We start from the raw sequence: 22,197 nt of genomic DNA, 5'->3' as shown, positions 1-22,197 counted from the left end.
AGTACAAGCCCACTCGCCACGTCAAGGCCACCTATTTAGAGTGGGTCCCTAACATCCCTAGCATAAAATGGCGCAGCACCGGGCGGCGACCACCACCGCCGCGACACCAGTGCCCACAGGGCGGAACGACCCACTGGCAGAGCGGCACCAATGCCACTCAAACCAGTCTATGGGTCGCACCCCCCGCAGACACGGCGCCACGGCAGCAGTACAATGGTTTCAACATACATTGGTCGTCCTGGAACCAATTAGTATTGTAGCTTGAGGGACCACTGTACAGCGGATAGGGAATAACTAAGCAAGATAGGAGAACCCCTTTAATTCCTATATATATTCTTTTACATGGGTCTGTTTTCTAGAACAAAGCATTCTTAGGAATTCAGCAAATAACTCATGGAAAGGAGCCTCAAGTGTTGATAATTTGAACTGTGGTTGATCCAGGTGGGGTACCCTGCAATTTTTTTCCGTGAATCAAATATATTCTATGAAAATGTTTTTTTTTTTTATCAAAGAAACATATTCCTTGCTGTTTCTCTGCTAATATTGTGAGTTTCCAGAATTGTTTGGTTAATTAACTCCATAAAAGAAAACCTTACATTACTTTCATGCAGCCTGAACCATGAGTCAAAGGGGTGGTCCCTGGTGGCTCCTGCCTGACTCCAGTCTTGAATTACAGATCCCCGTACCCAAACAGAGAGAGTAGAGTATCCAAGAGAGATACAGCTCACTCCTGCTATGCGCACACCTGTGTCACGGACCCGCCGGCACCGCAATGTCCATTGCTTTATTATACATATACTCTTGATGATGACCACCGAGGGAATATAGAAGAAATACATGCATTGGGATGGTTGCCTTCATATTATTATTAATATATTTTTATTATTGTTATATTTAATTTAAATTGGTTGGTAAATTATATTTTACCTAGAAAAATGGAATTAGACGTACAAAAGAAATTGTACGTCTAATTCCATTTTTCTAGATGAAATGAAACAGCTCAATGAAAGAATGGGTGAAAGGGGTTACACAAAAAATAACCTGGAAAAAGCTAATAAGCGAGCACAGGATAGAGATAGGAACACCCTAATAACCAATAAAAATAGGAATGGGAACGAAAACTCTGTCAGGAAAAAACCCACTTTTGTAACTGCATACAGTGCACAATTTCTTACCATCAAACAGATTGTAACAAAATATCTACCGGTTCTTGAAGTAGACACAGTGTTAAGAGAAGTCATCACAGGCGGTATTAATGTAACCCCTAGAAGAGGTCCAACATTGGGGTCGGTACTTTCACCCAGTTTATTCAGCAGTAAATCCAAGTCTGAACCGGGTAGTAAAGGTTGGCTAAAATACAAAGGGAATGTGGGCTGCGGACACGGCAGATGCATAACATGTAATTATATGGAAAAAACTGATCATTTTACATCTCATACTACCAATATAACATATCCAATAATAAGCTATATTAATTGCAGTACGGATTATGTAGTATATCTTGCAGCCTGTACATAATGTAGACTGCAATACGTGGGATCCACCAGTAACCAATTAAAAGTCCATGTCCGGAGACACATTTCCGATACCAATGGTATAAAAATAGGGGTATCTGCCTTAACTAAACGCTTTTGTGAATACCATGGAGGTAACACCAATACCTTGAGTGTCAAGGGAATAGAGAGGGTTAAAAAACACCCGAGAGGGGGAGATCTTAAAAAACATTTATTAAACAGGGAAACTTTCTGGATGTTTTGTTTGAAGACGATACATCCTGATGGATTAAATCGGAGATTAGATTTGATCACTGTTTATTAAAGTTCATAGTGTAAATATAATTTACCAACCAATTTAAATAAAATTAAATATAACAATAATAAAAATATATTAATAATAATATGAAGGCAACCATCCCAATGCATGTATTTCTTCTATATTCCCTCGGTGGTCATCATCAAGAGTATATGTATAATAAAGCAATGGACATTAATGTGGGTAAATTTTAATATTCATCAAACACCGGAGAAAATCCGGACCACATTTTCCAACATACCTGATTGTTATCAGTCACGTGATTTTTCACAAATACTATTTTAATGTGTCTTTAGTGTGAAGTCTTTATTCTATGACTAAGCGCATCTAAGCGCGAAACGCGTCAGAAAGACTACTTGTACCTGTTTGTCCTGTAAAATTCTAATAAACGAAAAGATTTTATTCGCATACCTAGTGCTGGACATTAGTTTGTGTTCAAACAGAGAGAGTGATCTATCACTTAAGGTGGTACTCCGCTGGAAACATCTTATCCTCTATCCAAAGGATAGGGGATAAGATGTTAGATCTCCAGCGGCGGGACCCCCATGATCTCCTGCGCGGCACCCCTGTCATTCGGTGCACGGAGCAAACTCTGCTCCTTGCCCGATGACTGCCGATGAAAGCCGCCACGCCCCCTCCATTCACGTCTATGGGACTAGGCGTGACGGCTATGTACATAGCCGCCACGCCCCCTCCCATAGACATGAATGGAGGGAGCGTGGTGCGACGCCGCTGCCAGCCCAGAGAACGCAGGGGTCCCCACACAGGTAAAGTAGGGAGAAGCTTCTGGGGACCACCTCTAGGACTTTTGGTTCAGGCAGAATGATGACATGTTCCTTTTGAACATATCAAACAGATCAAATTTTTGGCAATACCTGGAAGTTGGTATATCCAGGTATTGGAATGTTTTTGTTTTAGACACTCTTCTAGTTCATCACTTTAGATTTTTCCAATACAGGAACCACATTTTTTGTCTATTTAACTAAGATAGCATTATTTGCAGTGTTTACCATGAAGTGCACTACATAGTTTAACAAAATAAGGGGAAGGAGGAATTGAAAGCAATTTCTGGGGATTCTGACAGATTTGTTATTTATTACAGACCAACCACTTCTCTTTGCATTTTTTTTTTTAATGATTATATGTAAACGTTAAGTCACCTCAGTTAAGTCTCCAGTAAAAAGCTGTTTATAAGCAGTTATGTGCAAAGTACAAGGAGCTGACAGCTCACTGTCAGTTACCAAGAATGTCACACTTAGGTGAAAGAAGGTGTGAGCCGGGTCACTATCTGGTAAGAACAGTCACACCAGGCTGAATCCTCACTGTTTTAAGTTGTCCAAGCCTAAATATTATTCACGACCAGCCCCGACCTGGAAGACCTTAAATGATCATAGTTTAGAAGCTCATATATTGCTGAAGCATGCCTCTGTAGACAGAGATTTCTTAGAAATCTCTGTCTTCTGAAGACAACCGTAGTTGCCTGTATACGAAGTTACGAACTGTGCAGAATATGCCATGATTGTTGGAAGTGGTAATGTAAGCAAATAACAGACTTTTCAAGGAAACAAAGATATACTATTCCAAAATATCACAACTGAGAATAAAAAAATGCAAACAATATTCCCAAAAATGTCACTTAATGTAGCTGAAGAAGAGTTGCCAAAATGGGACACGAAGATGAGGTGTCATTCAAAAAACTCATTTGACCGATTTATTGAAGACAATACATGCTGTCAGGAGCACTATAATCTACTGAATTTACAACTTAAGTTACAGTGCCATGCAATGTATCTGGATCACACGTAAATGGACCAAGATTTACATTAAGGCAATGGGAATAAATAGCACTGTTTGTAAAGTAGAAGACAAGAAAGGTAATTAATTTTTTTTATTAAATGGAATTCTATTTTTACATGGCATCCATAATTCATTGCAGAAAATTATTTTCTTTTCTATTAAGACAAAGTCATGCAACATTTTTTGGACTTCAATTTAAGCAATAATGTTTTTTTTCCAAATCCTACATAAAAACCATTGTAGAATACATATATTCATCTGCTATTGTGTTGGACCTGGCAACCACAGTCCTTTGCATGCATGCACCCCTCATCATTATTTTTCTCATGTTTTTCATTTTCTCTTTTTTCGATGTGCTGCTTCTAGTTGGACATATATATTAAAATCACATTTTGCTATATATCCATTGCATTTTAAGTAAATGCTTCAGATTATTTAAAAATAAAAAAATAAACACAAAAAGGTTAATATATGGACCACAGGATTTTTTTAGATCATTTTACAGTAGTCCCACAACATTTTTAACCCTCTAGCATAGTAAGATTTTACCTGTCAGCTTGCATTTTTGATGTATGGCGTCTTTTGCACAATCTGTGGCACACTTGTGTATCTGTGCACTTGTACTCTATAGAACACTCTTTACTCGATTGTATTCTTAATCAAGATGGCCAGTGAATAGTTTTGGATGTTTAGATTACAATTAAGTAGTTTTCTGTTTGGTTGGATATATATGCTGTACATGTATCAACTGCCAAACTGGATGTATCTGTATTTTACTCTATAATGCTATATAACCACCTTACGATTTCCTTAATACCTTGCTTTTGTCTTCAGTTTGAATGCTGCCTTTATTTTATGATTGTTTACAAACAGTTTAGTTAAACGGTTGCACTACTATATAGATTTATGGGTCACAAAGTAGTGAAATAATGTAATTTTCCTGTATACGGTATGTACATGTGTGTCCTTTCAGAGAAAAAAATATAGCTTTAGAAGACCCTTTTCAAAGACACTTATCTGAAGGAGGCAACAGACTTGGTTTATTTGCCACTGAGGTCACTCAAGGAGGGATTAAGTATTTTGAATGGCTGTCACCTCATAAAAAGTTAAACTGGCTTTAAGTGCTGTGCGTCTTTAGAATTAGCTGTATTTTACCTCAGAATGCCTTCTTCTGACAGATGCTCCTGATCACAGCTTTAACCTCTAACTTAACCTTAAGCTACAAGATGCTGCATTACCATACCTTAATACAAGGAAAATAAAGAAATGCAAAGAAAATAATAGAGAAATGTTCTCAAATATGTTTTATTTCTCCTATAGTTCAATTTAGGGGGGGGGGGGGGATTTACTATGGTAAAAGCAGCAGAATTGTGTCTCATTATGTACTTGATAAATTATACACATGTCCTGCATCAGATTTACTATGCGTATTAGCCACTGTTTTTCCCTTACTAGACCATTTTTAAAAGTGGCTAGAAAAGGATACTAATAGACTCGGCCCAGTTGTGCCAAACCTTTGGCACAAGGATGGCATGAGGAAGAGAAAAATGTCTAACATCTCTTGGAAGCTATGCCAAATACACTGCTCAAAAAATAATGGGAACACTAAGATAACACATCCTAGATCTGAATGAATGAACTCATCGTATGAAATACTTTCGTCTTTACATAGTTGAATGCGCTGACAACAAAATCACACAAAAATGATCAATGGAAATCAAATTTATCAACCCATGGAGGTCTGGATATGGAGTCACTCTCAAAATCAAAGTGGAAAACCACACTACAGGCTGATCCAACTTTGATGTAATGTCCTTAAAGCAAGTCAAAATGAGGCTCAGTAGTGTGTCTGGCCTCCACATGCCCATATGACCTCCCTACAACGCACCAGCCTATGGTCTCACAAGGGGTCTGAGGATCTCGGTACCTAATGGCAGTCAGGCTACCTCTGGCAAGCACATGGAGGGCTGTGCAGTCCCCCAAAGAAATGCCACCCCACACAATTACTGACCCACTGCAAAACCGGTCATGCTGGAGGATGTTGGAGACAGCAGAACATTCTCCACGGCATCTCCATACTCTGTCACGTCTTTCACATGTGCTCAGTGTGAACCTGCTTTCATCTGTGAAGAGCACAGGGCACCAGTGGGGAATTTGCCAATCTTGGTGTTCTCTGGCAAATGGCAAATGTCCTATAGGATGTTGGGCTGTAAGCACAATCCCCACCTGTGGACATTGGGCCCTCGTACCACCCTCATGGAGTCTGTTTCTGACAGTTTGAGTGGACACATGCACATTTGTGGCCTGCTGGAGGTCATTTTGCAGGGCTCTGGCTGTGTTCCTCCTGCTCCTCCTTGCACAAAGGTGGAGGTGTAGCAGTCCTGCTGCTGGGTGGTTGCCCTCCTACGGCCTCCTCCACGTCTCCTGATTCACTGGCCTATCTCCTGGTTGTGCCTCTATGCTCTGGACACTACGCTGACAGACACAGCAAACCTTCTTGCCACAGCTCGCATTGATGTGCCATCCTGGATGAGCTGCACTACCTGAGCCACTTGTCTGGGTTGTAGACTCCATCTCATGCTACCACTAGAGTGAAAGCACCACCAGCATTCCAAAGTGACCAAAAAATCAGCCAGAAAGAATAGGAACTGAGAAATGGTCTGTGGTCACCACCTGCAAAACCACTCCTTTATTGGGGGTGTCTTGCTAATTGCCTATAATTTCCACCTGTTGTTTGTTCCATTTGCAGAACAGCCTGTGGAATTTATTGTCAATCAGTGTTGCTTCCTGAGTAAACTGTGTGATTTCACAGAAGTTTGATTGACTTGGCGTTACATTGTGTTGTTTAAGTGTTCCCTTTATTTTTTAGAGCACTGTATATCACGTTGCTTGTGCCGCTGTGAGAGATTTGATGCCCCGGGATCTTTCATGCAGCACCCATGCAGTTACCATTATCCCCCGTAGCATGTTAGCTCCGGGTCTGATGACTGCCGATCACGGGTCCGGAGTATTGTGATGTCACAGCTCCACCCCGTGTGATGTCATGCTCCGCCCCCTCCCATAGGCTTGCATTGAGGGGGCAGAGCCGTAATGTCACAATACTCCGGCCCCGTGATCGGCAGTCATCAGACCCAGAAGGAACGTGCTCCTGGGGCTAATGGTAACAGGGTGCTGCGTGAAAGATCACGGGGGTCCCCGACGGCGGGACCACCACGATCAGGCATCTTATCCCTTATCCTTTGGATACGGAGTATCCCTTTAACCCCTTAATGACCAAGCCCATTTTCACCTCAAGGACCAGGCCAATTTTATTTTAGAGTTTTCGTTTTTTCCTCCTCGCCTTCTAAAATCCATAACTCCTTTATATTTCCATGTACAGACCCATATAAGGGCTTGTTTTTTGCGTGACCAATTGTACTTTGTAATGAAACCTCTCATTTTACCATAAAATGTACGGCGAACCCCAAAAAAAAATTTTAGGGAGGAAATTTTTATGAAAACCAAAATTTTGCACATTTTGGAGGGTTTTGTTTTCACACTGTACACTTTACGGTAAAAATGATAGGTGTTCTTTATTCTGTGGGTCAATACAATTAAAATGATACCCATGGCTAGATACTTTTATATTTTTGTACCGCTTAAAAAAAATCAAAAACTTTTTGTACAAAATCAGTAATCTAAAATTGCCCTATTTTGACCACCTATAACTTTTTCATTTTTCCGTATATAGGGCGGTCATCTGTACTTTTTAAGATACCACATTTGCATATATAAAACTTATTTTTGAATAAAATGTGACAAAAAAGCAGGATTTATGGACTTTTATTTTTATTTTTTACGTTTACGCCATTCACCGTACGGGATCATTAACATTATATTTTGATAGTTCGGACATTTACGCACGCGGCGATACCAAATATGTTTATTAAAAAAATATTTACTCTTTTTGGGGGCAAAATGGGAAAAACTGACAATTTTCTTTTTTATTGGGGGAGGTGATTTTTCACTTTTTTTTACTTTTTATTTTTAAATTTTTCAACTTTTTTTTACACTTTTTATGTCCCCATAGGGGACTATCTATAGCAATCGTTTGATTGCTAATACTGTGCAGTGCTATGCATAGGACACAGCACTGCTCAGTATTATCGGGGATCTTCTGCTCTGGTCTGCTCGATCACAGACCAGAGCAGAAGACCCCGAGAGACAGCCGGAGACAGGTAAGGGGACCTCCGGCTGTCATGCTGGATGATTGGATCCCCGCGGCAGCGCTGCGGGCGATCCGATCATCCAATGAAAGTGCCGCAATGCTGCAGATGCCGTGATCTGTATTGATCACGGCATTGGAGGGGTTGATGGCGGACATCCGCGTGATCGCGGATGTCGGCCATTACCGGCGGGTCCCCGGCTGCTGCTAGCAGCCGGAACCTGCCGTGTATGACGTGAGCACCCTTACGATGCTTTGGATGGGAACCCAACATGCTCACTATACCCACTTCTGCTGAGCATATAGCCTTTGACTGGGTGACATGCAGAATCCAGTATCAGTTTAAAAACCTCCCGTGAAGAAGGAGGGGTGCATGGCTATTTATTTTTTAAGATTTATACATACTACTCTCCCCAGTCACTAGCATTGTAGTAAAGGAGTACTCCCTTGCCCCAGCGTTCTAAACATCCTGTTCAGAAGCTTGGTCCGGGCAGCCGCGCGCTTGTGACATCACAGCCACGCCCTCTCGTGATGTCACGTCACGCCCCCTCCATTTATGTCCATTCATGCCCCCGACCATCACGCCCTCTCCCATAGACATGAATGGAGGGGGCGAGATTTGATGGCATGATGGGGTCGAGGCCGTGACATCAGGACTCCACCCGTCTGCTCCAAGCTTCTGAACAGGATGTTCAGAACGCAGGGGCACAGGAGTACCCCATTAATGTATATATAAGTTTATAAGTACAAATTATGATGTATACATGCTGATCATAGCCACCAGTGTATTCAAACTAGGGTTTTGAGGAACTTATTCGTGTATCAAATCTAGTGTTTTCCAAAGGCATACAAGCTGTCCTGTTTACAGTAGGTAAAGTAGATGTAGAAGGTGCTGGATTCCCCTATGGTAAAAAGTTGAAAATAACTGCTATATACTATGCTAGACTCTTAGAACTCTGCAGGGGTAAGAATCTCTAATGTTTTCTTTATATATACTGTGAGAGACAGTTAACATGAGATGGTCAACTTTTACCACTGGACCCAGCAGTGCACCACTGTTGCACATGTCCAGTCTATTGACTTGTTTGTTTGGGTATTAAATCAGACTTTGTTTTCAGTTAAAGTACATGATTTTATTTATGTAATCTGGAATCATTGGTTCCACGGAAAGCAACTCAGAAATCATGTGTTCCTTTCACCTATAGCTATTTTAAAGTTATTTTCAAACTTTGACACCATAATCCTTTACTGGTACTGTGCTCCCACACTTCTCCTTCTGCAATTGTATCCTAAAAATTTCAGATAATTTGGTTATTTCCAATTGAAATAATCATTTGCACTTGAACTTTTTTTGGCTCTTATTTTGGATGACTACTGGACTAGTCAGCTTTTATGTCCTGTCTGGAATCACTTTGTAGAAATATAATCTATGACAGGGTCAGATCTGTTTTGGAAAACTAAGTGTTGGTATCTTTGGCTATGTTCACATTGTGTATTTTGGTCAGTATTTTTAGCCAAGTAAGTGACATAGAAAAAAAACTATAATGAAAAAAATTGCACCTCTTCTGCATTTCAAACCCACTTCTGGTTTTATGTAAAAACACTGACCAAAATACTGACTGAACTACTCAGTGTGTAAAGACAATCTTAAGTTTACAGTTATCTAACCTTTAAATCACCAAATGATAAAATCTATAGGCAGCTTGTTTTATTGACTTTTTAGGCTTTTTTCGCCTAAATTCGCAAAAATATTTATCATGTGCTATTAGCATAAGAGTAGTTTGGCACATGTGCAAGAAAAGCAATCTGTAGCACAGTGAAATGTTTCACATTTGTTACAGCAGGAAAAACATACTGTGATGCATTAAGCAAAACTGATCAATAACCTGATCAGTCTGACTGATTTAGTAAAACCATGCACAGAAATAATTATACAATCAGATAGTATGTTGTTCTCCTTGGCAACAAATGAAGGCTCCATTGGGTAACGTGATATTTTCTAGATGCAAGTTATTGATTCTACCAATGTTAAAGTCATACAGAACCGCAGTTCAAAGCAATGTAATGGTCAGGGAGACCTTTGTAAAAGCCAATTCCTAACAACCTGTCAGGTAGTGATTAGTTTGAACTAAAAGGTACAAAAGGTGTGGTAAAAGAAAAAGAAATGTGTCTCTCTAAAGCGCTAAGTCATATTTCACAGTGTTATAGTTGTTGTTAATCCTCTTGCAAATAGCATTTTGTGTTATAGCCCTGGCGTTTTATTTTTAGACATCTTGGTTCCTCTGAGTTTTTCATTTCATTTTACATTGTACATTTTTATCAATGTTATGTAAATAATCTCTCTGCTTGAAGTTTAAACTTTAGTGTAACATATTGGTTTGTTTTTTTCGATTTTTTCATATATAGTACATTTTCTGTAGTCTGTCATCTCTACCAATGCTAAACTTCCTATACGCCCCCTCCCATAGACTTGCATTGAGGGGCATGGCCGTGACATCACGTGCGGGGCATGACTGTGACAACACAAGCACCCGTCCCGCATTGCCGGTCATACAGCACGGAGGGAAATTTGCTCCGTGTACCGAATGTTTGGGATGCTGCAGCTGAGATCGCTGGGGTCCCCAGTGACAAGACCTCTGTGATAGGGAATGAGATTTCTAGGGGCGGAGTACCCCTTTAAGGCAATTTCTTGATTTTTTGCCCCAATCAGACTTATTTAGCCACAAGAGGCCTAACCTTGACTTCTTTATTTTGCACTTCAAACCATTCCTATACAAATTTTGCAGGGTGCATTATTCTACTGAAAGAGGCCATAAGGTAACACTATTGCTCTGAAGGGGTGTTAAAATAAATGTCATCAAAAAATGACCTATTGTTTAAATCAGATTTTTATAGTAACCATATTTTTAAGAATGTTTTGGTGTTGTTTTTATTAATTTTCCATTCTACTACCTATATTTTATGTTAATCATTATATAATTCTGGATACTGGGCCTAAAACTAAGCTGAGACTTTCTATCCTGTACATATAATTTCCCAGTAATACCTTTCCCAGTAATACTAGATACAGTACCATTCACAGCAGAGATCAATATCCCCCCTACCTATAGAATGGCCCCTGAATAGGTCACAGTTAGCATTTCCAATGTATGTTAATGGAAAAGGTTCTTTCTATTGTTGTCTTTGTCCATGGGTCCTGCAGTTAAGCATAGGTCTAAATGCTGTTGAAAACAGTTAAGGCAAGATGACAGCCTCTATAATAATGTATACAAAATTAAATAAAGAAACAAAAACACAAAGAAAATAGAAACAGAATAGAAAACAGGACATCTGGTGTCACGTATGGGCAGGGAAGGATTGCACACTATAATCGCCCACTCCCCTATCCCTGCCTACTTACGTACCTGCCCTAGGCAACAGGTCCATAACCACCTTGACAGTCCCTCCCTAGACAAGTAAGGGACGTAATTGTAAAATTAATTAAATACAATAATATAGATTTAGGTCAAGGAACAGTAGGGAACAGACAGACTAACAAAGCAAAACTAACACACTGACACAATAAGCACAAGTCCACTATCCGCGTCAAAAGCTAGGAGTTTGTCAGAGTACAAAAATCGCTAATACCAGAGAGAAGAGTCAGAGTGCAGAGCCAAAGGGTCAAAATGCCAGATATAACAGATACAGTAGAAAGCATGCAAGTAGTACAAAAACTGAGCTCTTTAGCAGGCAATCTGGGAGTAGATTGCCCACTTAAATAGGTCCAGACCAGGTTTTCAATCAAGGTCAGCTGACCAGTCTCAGCAGACAGGTGTAACCAAAGCAGCAAGACCAAACAAAAGCTCTCAGTGCAAGTTAACCCTTCGGTTCCTTACATCTGGCTTCAAGGGGTATTCCATGAAAAAAAACAATTTTTTTCATATCAACTTGCTCCAGACAGCTATTACGCCGCTCTCATAGGCTTGCATTGAGGGGCGGAGCGTGAGGTCACACGGGGGCGGAGGCGTGACGTCACACGCCGTCGGCCCTGTGGTCGCCGGTAATCAGACCCGGAGCGAACACGCTCCGGGTACTGATTATGAACGGGGTGCCGCGTGCAAGATCACGGGGGCCCCCAGCGGCGGGACTCCCGCGATCAGGCATCTGTTCCCCTATCCTTTGGATAGGGGATAAGACTTCTAAGCACCGGAGAACCCCTTTAAGGTATGTGGAATGTGTCAAAGTAACATTCACACGAATTCCAGGACTCAAGGTTTCCTACCAGATTGTGCAATGCATCACACTGCCGCTACCACCAGCTTGACTTTGTTACATGTCACAGATAGTCAAGATAGTGTACTCACTAAGCTGCATTGGTGCTTGCTAAACCAAGGTGTGTAATCTAATGGACACTGTGACCTTCACCCTTTTAAACAAAATCATCTTGATATGTGTTTTATCAGATTCATTTTAATGTATTACGTCCTGGTGCCCTGGCACTTAACGCACCAGGAAGTACATTTACATCCTGTTCATGACCGCGAGGATAGGAGTGGTGTTTGTGTCATGCACGGCAGGTCCCCGCTGCTATCAGCAGCCAGGGACCCGCCAGTAATGGCCGATATCAGCGATCGCTCTGATGTGCACCATTAACCCCTAAGGTGCCGTGATCAATACAGATCACAGCATCTGCAGCAGTGTGGTCAAATAGATGATCGGATCGCCCGCTGCGACACCGTGTGGATCCGATCATCCATAATGGCGGCCGGAGGTCCCCTCACCTGCCTCCATCCATCTCCAGGGGTCTTCTGCTCTGGTCTGAGATCGAGCAGACCACAGGAGAAGATCTCCGATAATACTGATCAGTGCTATGCCCTATGCATAGCACTGAACAGTATTAGCAATCAAATGATTTCTGTTAATAGTCCCATATGGGGACTATTAAAGTGTAAAAAAAAAAAAGTAAAAAAATGTGAAAAATCCCCTTTTCAATAAAAATGTAAATTGTCCTTTTTCCCATTTTGCCCCCAGAAAGTGAAAAAATTAAAAATAAACTTATCTGGTATCGCTGTGTGTGTAAATATCCGAACTATCAAAATATAATGTTACGGCGTAAAAGAAAAAAAAAGTCCAAAATTGCTGCTTTTTTGTCACAAAATATTTTTAAAAATTTATTAAAATAATGAATAGTTTTATATATGCAAATGTGTTATCAATAAAAAAGTACAGATCACATCACAAAAAAATGAGTCCTCATACCGTCGCTTGTACGGAAGAACGAAAAAATTATAGGTCGTCAAAATGGGAGGGATTTTAGATACACTAATTTGGTTAAAAAGTTTGAGATTTTTTTAAAGCGGTACAATAATAGAAAAGTATGTAATCATGGGTATCATTTTAATCGTATTGACCCACAGAATAAAGCAAACACGTAATGTTTACTGTAAAGTGTACAGCATAAAAACAAAACCTTCCAAAATGTGCAAAGTTTTCTTTTCAATTTCCCCACACAAAAGTATTATTTTTAATTTTGCCATACATTTTATGATAAAATGAGTGATGTCATCACAAAGGACAACTGATTGCTCAAAACAAGCCCTCATATTCGTCTGTGGATGGAAATATAAAAGAGTTATGATTTTTAGAAGTTGAGGAGTAAAATACGAAAATGCTAAAATAAAATTGGCTGCGTCCTTAACCCCTTAAGGACCCAGCCCATTTATATTTGCGTTTTTTCCTCCTCGCCTTCTAAAATCCATAACTCTTTTATATTTCCATCTAGAGACCCATATAAGAGCTTGTTATTTGTGAGACCAATTGTGTTTTGTAATGAAACCTCTCATTTTACCATAAAATGTACTGCAAACCCTCCCAAAAAAATTTTTTAGGGAGGAAATTTAAATTAAAACCACAATTTTGCACATTTTGGAGGTCTTCGTTTTCACACTGTACACTTTACAGTAAAAATGACATGTGTTCTTTATTCTGTGGGTCAATACAATAAAAATTATACCCATGGCTAAATACTTTTATATTTTTGTACCGCTTAAAATTAATCAAAAACTTTTTGTACAAAATCAGTAACCTAAAATCACCCTATTTTGACCACCTATAACTTTTTCATTTTTCTGTATATAGGGCGGTATGAGGGCTCTATTTTTTGTGCTGTCATCTGTACTTTTTATCGATACCACATTTGCATATATAAAACTTTTAGCTCATTTTTCATAATTTTTTTTTTATAAAATGTGACAAAAAAGCAGCATTTTTGGCCTTTTTATTTTTTTTACGTTTACGTCGTTCACGCACGGAATCATTAACATTATATTTTGATAGTTTGGACATTTACGCATGTGGCCATACGTAATATGTTTATAAAAAAAATAAGCTTTTTGTTGGTAAAATGGGAAAAATTGACAATTTTCATTTTTATTGAGGGAGGGGATTTTAACTTTTTTTTAACTTTTTATTTTTACATTTTAAAAAAAAATTTTTTACACTTTTTATGTCCCCATAGGGGACTATTTATAGCAATCATTTGATTGCTAATAGACATGAGCGAACTTACAGTAAATTTGATTAATCACGAACTTCTCGGCTCGGCAGTTGATGACTTATCCTGCGTAAATTAGTTTAGCCTTCAGGTGCTCCGGTGGGCTGGAAAAGGTGGATATATTCCTAGGAAAGAGTCTCCTAGGACTGTATCCACCTTTTCCAGCCCACCGGAGCACCTGAAAGCTGAACTAATTTATGCAGGAAAAGTCATCAACTGCTGAACCGAGAAGTTCGTGACGAATTGAATTTACTGTAAGTTCGCTCATCTCTAATTGTTAATACTGTTCAGTGCTATGCATAAGGCATAGCTCTGATCAGCATTATCGGCTATCTTCTGTTCTGGTCTGCTCGATGTCAGACCAGAGCAGGAGACCCCGGGAGACGGACGGAGGCAGGTGAGGGGACTTCCGTTCGCCACAAATGATTGGATCCCCGCTGCAGCGTTGCGGGTGATCCGATCATCTATTTTAGCATGCGCACTGCCACAGATGCCGTGATCTGTACTGATCAGGGCATCTGAGGGGTTAATGGCGGACATCTGCGCGATCATTACTGGCGGGTCCCAGGCTGCTGCTAGCAGCCGGAACCTGCCGTGTATGACGCGAGCACCGCTCTGATGGTCATGAACAGGACAGAAATTTACATCCTGGTGGGCTAAGTACCGCTGCACCAGAACGTACATTTTCATCTGTGGTCGTTAAGGGGTTAAGGACGAGAGCATTTTTTGCACATCTGACCACTGGTCACTTTAAGCATTAATAACTCTTGGATGCTTTTACTTATGACTTTGATTCTGAGATTGTTTTCCGTGACGTATTCTACTTTAACATAGTGGTAAAAATGTTGTCGATACTTGCATAATTTCTTGGTGAATTCACTTGGTGATTCACATATACAATATGTCTACTTTATGTTTGCAGTATTAAGTTGACGAGTTTTTACTTTTGGAAGACATCAGAGGGCTTCAAAGTTCAGCAGCAATTTTCCAATTTTTCACAATATTTTCAAAATCGGAATTTTTTAGGGACCAGTTCAGTTTTGAAGTGGATTTGAGGGGCCTTCATATTAGAAATACCCCATAAATTACCCCTTTATAAAAACTGCAACCCTTTAAAGTATTGAACATGACATTCAAAAAGTTTGTTTTAGGTGTTTCACAGGAATAGCAGCAAAGTGAAAGAGAAAATTCAAAATCTCTATTTTGTACACTACCAAGTTCTTGTAGACCCAGTTTTTTATTTTTTACAAGAGGTAAGGAAATACCTCTTATGGATGTAAAGTGCTCTGTGGGTGCACTAGAGGGCTCAGAGGGGAAGGAGCGACAATGGGATTTTGAAGAGTGAATTTTGCTAAAATGGTTTTTGGGGGGCATGTCACATTTAGGAAGCCCCTATGGTGCCATAACAACAAAAAAAACAAAAGAGCTACTAGGAGAAAATGCCCCCCCCCCCCCCAAGAGTATGGAAATTCCCCATGTAAGGATGTCAAGTGCACTCCGGGCGCACTACAATGCTCAGAAGAGAAGGAGCCACATTTGGCTTTTTGAAAGCAAAATTTGCTGAAATAGTTTTTGGGGGGCATGTCGCATTTCGGAAGCCCCTGTGTTTCCAAAACAGCAAAAACAGCCTCACATGGCACACTATTTGGGAAACAACACTCCTCAAAGAACGTGTGGGGTACAGTGAGCCTTTACACCCCACAGGTGTTTGACAAATTTCCGCTAAAGTTGGAAATGAAAATTAAAAATTCAATTTTTTTCACTAAAATGCTGGTGTTACCCCAAATTTTTCATTTTCACAAGGGGTAATAGGAGAAAAAGCCTACCAAAAATTGTAACCCCATTTCTTCTGAGTATGGAAATACCCTATATGTGGATGTACAGTTCTCTGTGGGCGAACTACAATGCTCAGAAGAGAAGGAGCACCATTGGGCTTTTGGAGAGAGAATTTGTTGGGAATGGAAGTCGGAGGCATGTGCGTTTACAAAGCCCCCATGGTGCCAGAACAGTGGACCCCCCCACCCCACCCACATGTGAAAAAGTTATGATAACACAAAATACAAAAAATAAAAAAAATTCATTTTTATGTCCAAATTTAACAAAAATTCTTTAAACACTTGTGGGGTGTTAAGTCTCACTATACCCCTTGTTGTGTTCCGTGAGGGGTGTAGTTTCCAAAATGGGGTCACATGTGAGTGTTTTGTTTTTTTGCGTTTATGTCAGAACCGCTGTAATAATCAGCCACCCCTGTGCAAATCACCTCAAATGTACATGGTGCTCTCACTCCTGAGCATTGTTGTGCACCCACAGAGCAATTTACGTCCACATATGGGGTATTTCCGTACTCAGGAGAAATTGTGTTATAAATTTTGGGGGTCCTATTTTTCATTTTACCTCTTGTGAAAGTATGGGGCAACACCAGTATGTTAGTGTAAAAAATAAACATTTTTACAATAGCATGCTGGAGTAGACCCCAACTTTACCATTTCATAAGGGGGGAAAGGAAAAAAAGGCCCCCCAAAATTTGTTAGGCAATTTCTCCTGAGTACGGAAATACCCCATATGTGGCCCTAATCTGTTGACTTGAAATACGACAGGGCTCCGAAGTGAGAGAGCGCCATGCGCATTTGAGGCCTAAATTAGGGATTTGCATAGGGACAGACCCAGATGCAAGAATTAGACATTTTGCCAAAATTACCTTAAGTCAGTGTTTCCCAAGCAGTGTTTCCAGCTGTTGCAAAACTCCCAGCATGTTTCCTAAACAGGTTGTCCCACAGTCAATGGCTGTCCCGCAATACTGGGAGTTGTTGTTTTGCCACAGCTGGAGGCTGGAGACAGTGCCGTACAAGACGTTTTTCATTTTTATTTGGGGGGGGGTAACTGTGTAGGGGTATATGTATATATAGTGTTATACCCTTTATTTTGTGTAAGTGTAGTGTTGTGTAGTGTTTTAGGGTACATTCACACGGCGGGGGTTTACAGCGAGTTTCCTGCTGGGAGTTTGAGCTGCAGCGAAAAATTTGCTGCATCTCAAACTTGCAGCGAGAAACACACTGTAAACCCCCCCCCATGTGAATGTACCCTGTATATAACGATCAGCTGTTGCAAAACTACAACTCCCAGCATGCTCTTTGGCTGTCCGTGCATGCTGGGGGTTGTAGTTATGCAACAGCTGGAGGCACACTGGTTGTGAAACACTGAGTTAGGTAACAAACTGGTTTTGCAACCAGTGTGCCTTCAGTTGTTGCAAACGCTACAACCCCAGTATGCACGGACAGCCAAAGGGAATGCTGAGAGTTGTAGTTGTGCCTTCTGCTGTTGTATGACAACTCTCAGCATGCCCTTTTGTGCATGCTGGGATTTGTTGCTAGGCAACAGTAGGAGGCACAGCCTTACCTCCTGCTGCTGCGCACGTTCTGCTTGTCATCCTGCCGTCGCTGTCTCCGCTCCGGGGGCCCCGATCCCACCGCCGGGGATCAGGGGCCCTTTCTACAGATACACACTCCTGGCACCCTCCGGAGTAGGGACGGAGCAGGTGCTATTAGGGACACCCCCATCAGCACCTGCTAAGGGGTGATTGGTGCCATGTCGGACAGCACCTATCACCCTTTTTTTCCAAGGACCAGATTAACTTGGAATCGCTGCAAATCGCCGATCTGAATTGATCAGTGATTTGCGGCGACATGGGGGAGGTCTCATGACCCCCCCCAGGGGTTTGCATGTGGTGCCTGCTGAATGATTTCAGCAGGCATCTTCTGGTCCGGTCCCCGCCCGGCGCTCTGTGGGGACTGGAATTCCCAAGGGTGTACAGGTAACCCCTGGGTCTTTAAGTCCCAGGACTTCAGGGCGTACCTGTATGCACTGGGTCCTTAAGGGGTTAAAGGGGTACTCCAGTGGAAAACAATTTTTTTAAATCAACTGGTGCCATAAAGTTAAACAGATTTGTAAATTACTTCTATTAAAAAATCTTAATCTTTTCAGTACTTATCACCTGCTGTTTTACTACAGAAAAAGTTATTTTCTTTTTTAATTTATTTTCTGTCTGTCCACAGTGCTCCCTGCTGACACCTCTGTCTGTATCAGGAACTGTCCAGAGCAGGAGAGGTTTGCTATGGGGATTTGCTCCTACTCTGGACAGTTCCTGATACGGACAGAGGTGTCAGCAGAGAGCACTGTGGTCATAAAGAAAATAAATTAAAAAAGAAAAGAACTTTGTTGTAAACAGCAGCTGATAAGTACTGGAAGGATTATAATTTGTTTAACTTTCTGGCACCAGTTGATTTAGAAAAAAAAAGTTTCACCGGAGTACCCCTTTAAGGTCAAAATGGGCTGTGTCCTTAAGGGGTTAAAGACGTAAAAATTTCTACATGCACACTTTTCATTTAAAAACAAAAATGTTTTCATGAAAACATGCTTACAATTTTAGCATTTTTTCTGTCAATTCCCTATAGCTCTCTTTGTCATTTAAAAAAAACTTTTTTTGTAGATCTTTTCCAGATTATTCTTGCTTGATTTTATTTATTTATGTATATAATATATTATTTATTAATTTCTGCGGGAAATTATATTATACAATAAGGGAATCTTGCAAGGGGCCACAAAAACTCTGAACTTTAGGAAGGCAAAGTTTGATCAACTCAGAGAAGCCCTTAACAATATAAAATGGGATAATGTCCTCAGAAACAAGAATACTGACACTAAATGGGAGACTTTTAAGAATATTTTAAATTCTCACTGTAAGATGTATATACCTTATGGGAATAAAAGGGTCAGGAATAAAAGAAAACCAATATGGATGAATAAAAATATTAAGGTGCAATAAATGACAAAAATAAAGCATTTAAACTACTAAAACAGGACAACAGTAAGGAAGCATTAAAAAGCTATAGAGAAAAATGTAGAATATATAAAAAACAGATAAAGGCCACAAAAATAGAGACAGAGACTCATTGCCAAAGAGAGTACAACTAACCCCAAAATGTTCTTTAACTATATAAATAGCAAAAATATAAAAAATGAAAGTGTTGGCCCTTTAAAAAACGATAAAGAAGAAATTATAGATGGGGATCAGAAAAAAGCAAATATATTAAACAAATTCTTCTCCACTGTATTTACCGAGGAAACTGAAATGCCAGGTGAAATACAGCGAGATAAGGTAAACTCCCCAGTACAGGTTACCTGTCTAACCCAGGAAGAAGTACGGTGCCGCCTACAAAAAAATCTAAATAGACAAATCGCCAGGTCCAGATGGCATTCACCCCCTTGTTCTAAAGGAATTAAGTAATATGATAGACCCCTATTTTTCATATTCAGGGACTCTATAGTGGCAGGGACTGTTCCCCAGGACTGGCACATGGCAAATGTAGAGCCAATATTTAAAAAGTGGTCAAAAGGTGACCCCGGGAATTGTAGGTCTGTTAGTTTAACCTCGGTTGTATGTAAATTATTTGAGGGTTTTCTAAGGGATGCTATTTTGGAGTATCTTGATAAAAATAAATGTATGACTCCATATCAGCATGGCTTTATGAGGGATCGGTCCTGTCAAACTAACCTGATCAGCTTTGATGAGGAGGTGAGCTCCAAACTGGACCAGGGGCAATTGCTGGATGTCGTATATCTGGATTTTTCCAAAGCATTTCATACGGTGCCACATAAAAGATTGGTGCATAAAATGAGATGGATGGGGCTGGGGAGAATGTGTGTAAGTGGGTAAGTAACTGGCTCAGTGATAGGAAACAGAGGGCGGTTATTAATGGTACTTATTCTAATTGGATGACTGTTACTAGTGGGGTACCACAGGGGTCAGTCGTGGGTCCTATTCTATTTAATATATTCATTAATGACCTTGTAGAGGGGTTGAATAGTAAAGTAGCAATCTTTGCAGATGATACTAAACTCTGTAAAGCGGTAAACACTATAGAGGACAGTGCACTGTTACAAATGGATCTGGATAGTTTGGAGGTTTGGGCTGAGAAGTGGCAGATGAGGTTCAACACTGATAAATGTAAGGTAATGCACATGGGGAAGCAAAATCCGGGCTGGGATTATGTATTACATGGGAGAACACTTGGGATGACTGATGTGGAAAAGGACTCGGGAGTCTTAGTTAACAGTAAATTTATCTTTAGTGACCAGTGTCGGTCAGCTGCTGTCAAGGCAAATAAAATCATGGGGTGCATCAATAGGGGCATAGATGCCCACGACAATGAAATAATTCTACCGCTGTAAAAATCACTAGTCAGACCACACACAGAATATTGTGTACAGTACTGGGCACCAGTGTAGAAGAAAGATATAGTGGAGCTGGAGAGTGTTCAAAGACGGGCAACCAGAGTAATACGGGGAATGGGAAGAGTACAGTACCCAGAAAGACTATCAGAATTAGGGTTATTTAGTTTAGAAAAAAGAAGGCTTAGGGGCGACCTAATAACTATGTATAAATATATCAGGGGACAGTACAGAGATCTCTCCCATCATCTATTTATACCCAGGACTTTATCTATAACAAGGGGGCATCCTCTACGTCTTGAGGAAAGAAAGTTTCTACACCACCGCAGACGGGGTTCTTTACTTTAAGAGCAGTGAGACTATGGAACTCTCTGCCAGAGGAGGCTGTAATGGGGAACTCTGTAAAAGAATTCAAAAGGGGTCTGGATGCATTTTTGGAGAATGATAACATCGCTGGTTATGTATACTAGATTTATAGGGACAGAATGTTGATCCAGGGATTTATTCTGATGCCATATTTGGAGTCGGGAAGGAATTTTTACCTCTAGTATGAGGGTTTTTTGCCTTCCTCTGGATCAACTCAATAGGGACTCACTAGGGATATAGGTTGAACTTGATGGACTCTGATCATTTTTCAACCTTATTAACTATGTTACTATGTAACGTGCAAACTAGCCATTACTGGAAACAAAAACTTTGCTCAAAACTGTGCGAAAAAAGCATAAAAAAATAATTATTTTTTGAGCTTTAAACATCCCAAAAAAAGGCATTGCATATGATTTGAGATACCGTATATACTCGAGTATAAGCCAAGTTTTTCAGCACGATTTTTTGTGCTTAAAACGCCCCCCCCCCCCCCCCCCGGCTTATACTCGAGTGAACTCTCCACCTGTCAATTCTTTCTCAGTGGTCTTCAACCTGCGGACCTCCAGATGTTGCAAAACTACAACTCAAAGCATGCCGATGGCTGTCCGGGCATGCGTGGAGTTGTAGTTTTGAAACATCTGGAGGTCCGCAGGTTGAAGACCACTGCAGCCTTCGTCATCATCCAGACCCCCCCCCCCCCTTTAGTTTTCTACTCTCCTCCCCTCGGTGGGAAGGAAGGGTGAGCTGGTCCGGGCCATCTATGCTGCAGGGACCATCCGGTGGGGAGGGTTAGTCTTTCCGGGCTGTCCATCTTCACCGGGAGGCCCTCTTCTCCACTCCGGGCCAGCCCCGGACTCATGACGTTGCCTTGACGACGACGCACAGGGGCGTCCATGCGCAGGAGACGTCCGTGATGTCCCTGCGCATGAACGTCCCTGTGCGTCGTCGTCAAGGCAATGTCACTAGTCCAAGGCCGTCCCGGAGCGGAGAAGAGGGCCTCCCGGTGAAGGTGGACTTCCCGGAACGACTAAACCTCCCCACCGGATGGTCCCTGCAGCATAGATGTATGTACGGTACATAAAATTACAGCTGTAAAATTTTACTAAATGGGAATTTTCATCCATTTTCTATTGTGTTCAACGAAATTCATTATTTAAAAGGCATTTTTTAAGCAGTAAGTTGTTCCTTGTGCAACCATACTTATTTTTAAAATTTACCCATGACTGATTGGAATTAACCACTTAAGGACTCGGACAAT

The 22,197-nt window shown here is 40.8% G+C and overlaps 1 protein-coding gene across 10 annotated transcripts in view; it reads left to right on the top strand.

Annotated features, from left to right (window-relative positions):
- THRB (thyroid hormone receptor beta) overlaps window positions 1–22,197 on the top strand; it is a 485,968-nt gene that overhangs the window by 414,831 nt on the left and 48,940 nt on the right. The window lies entirely within an intron of this gene.

This window comes from Hyla sarda, chromosome 5, assembly GCF_029499605.1.
Source record: "Hyla sarda isolate aHylSar1 chromosome 5, aHylSar1.hap1, whole genome shotgun sequence".
NCBI lineage: Eukaryota > Metazoa > Chordata > Amphibia > Anura > Hylidae > Hyla > Hyla sarda.
This window is presented reverse-complemented; position numbering and strand designations above follow the sequence as displayed.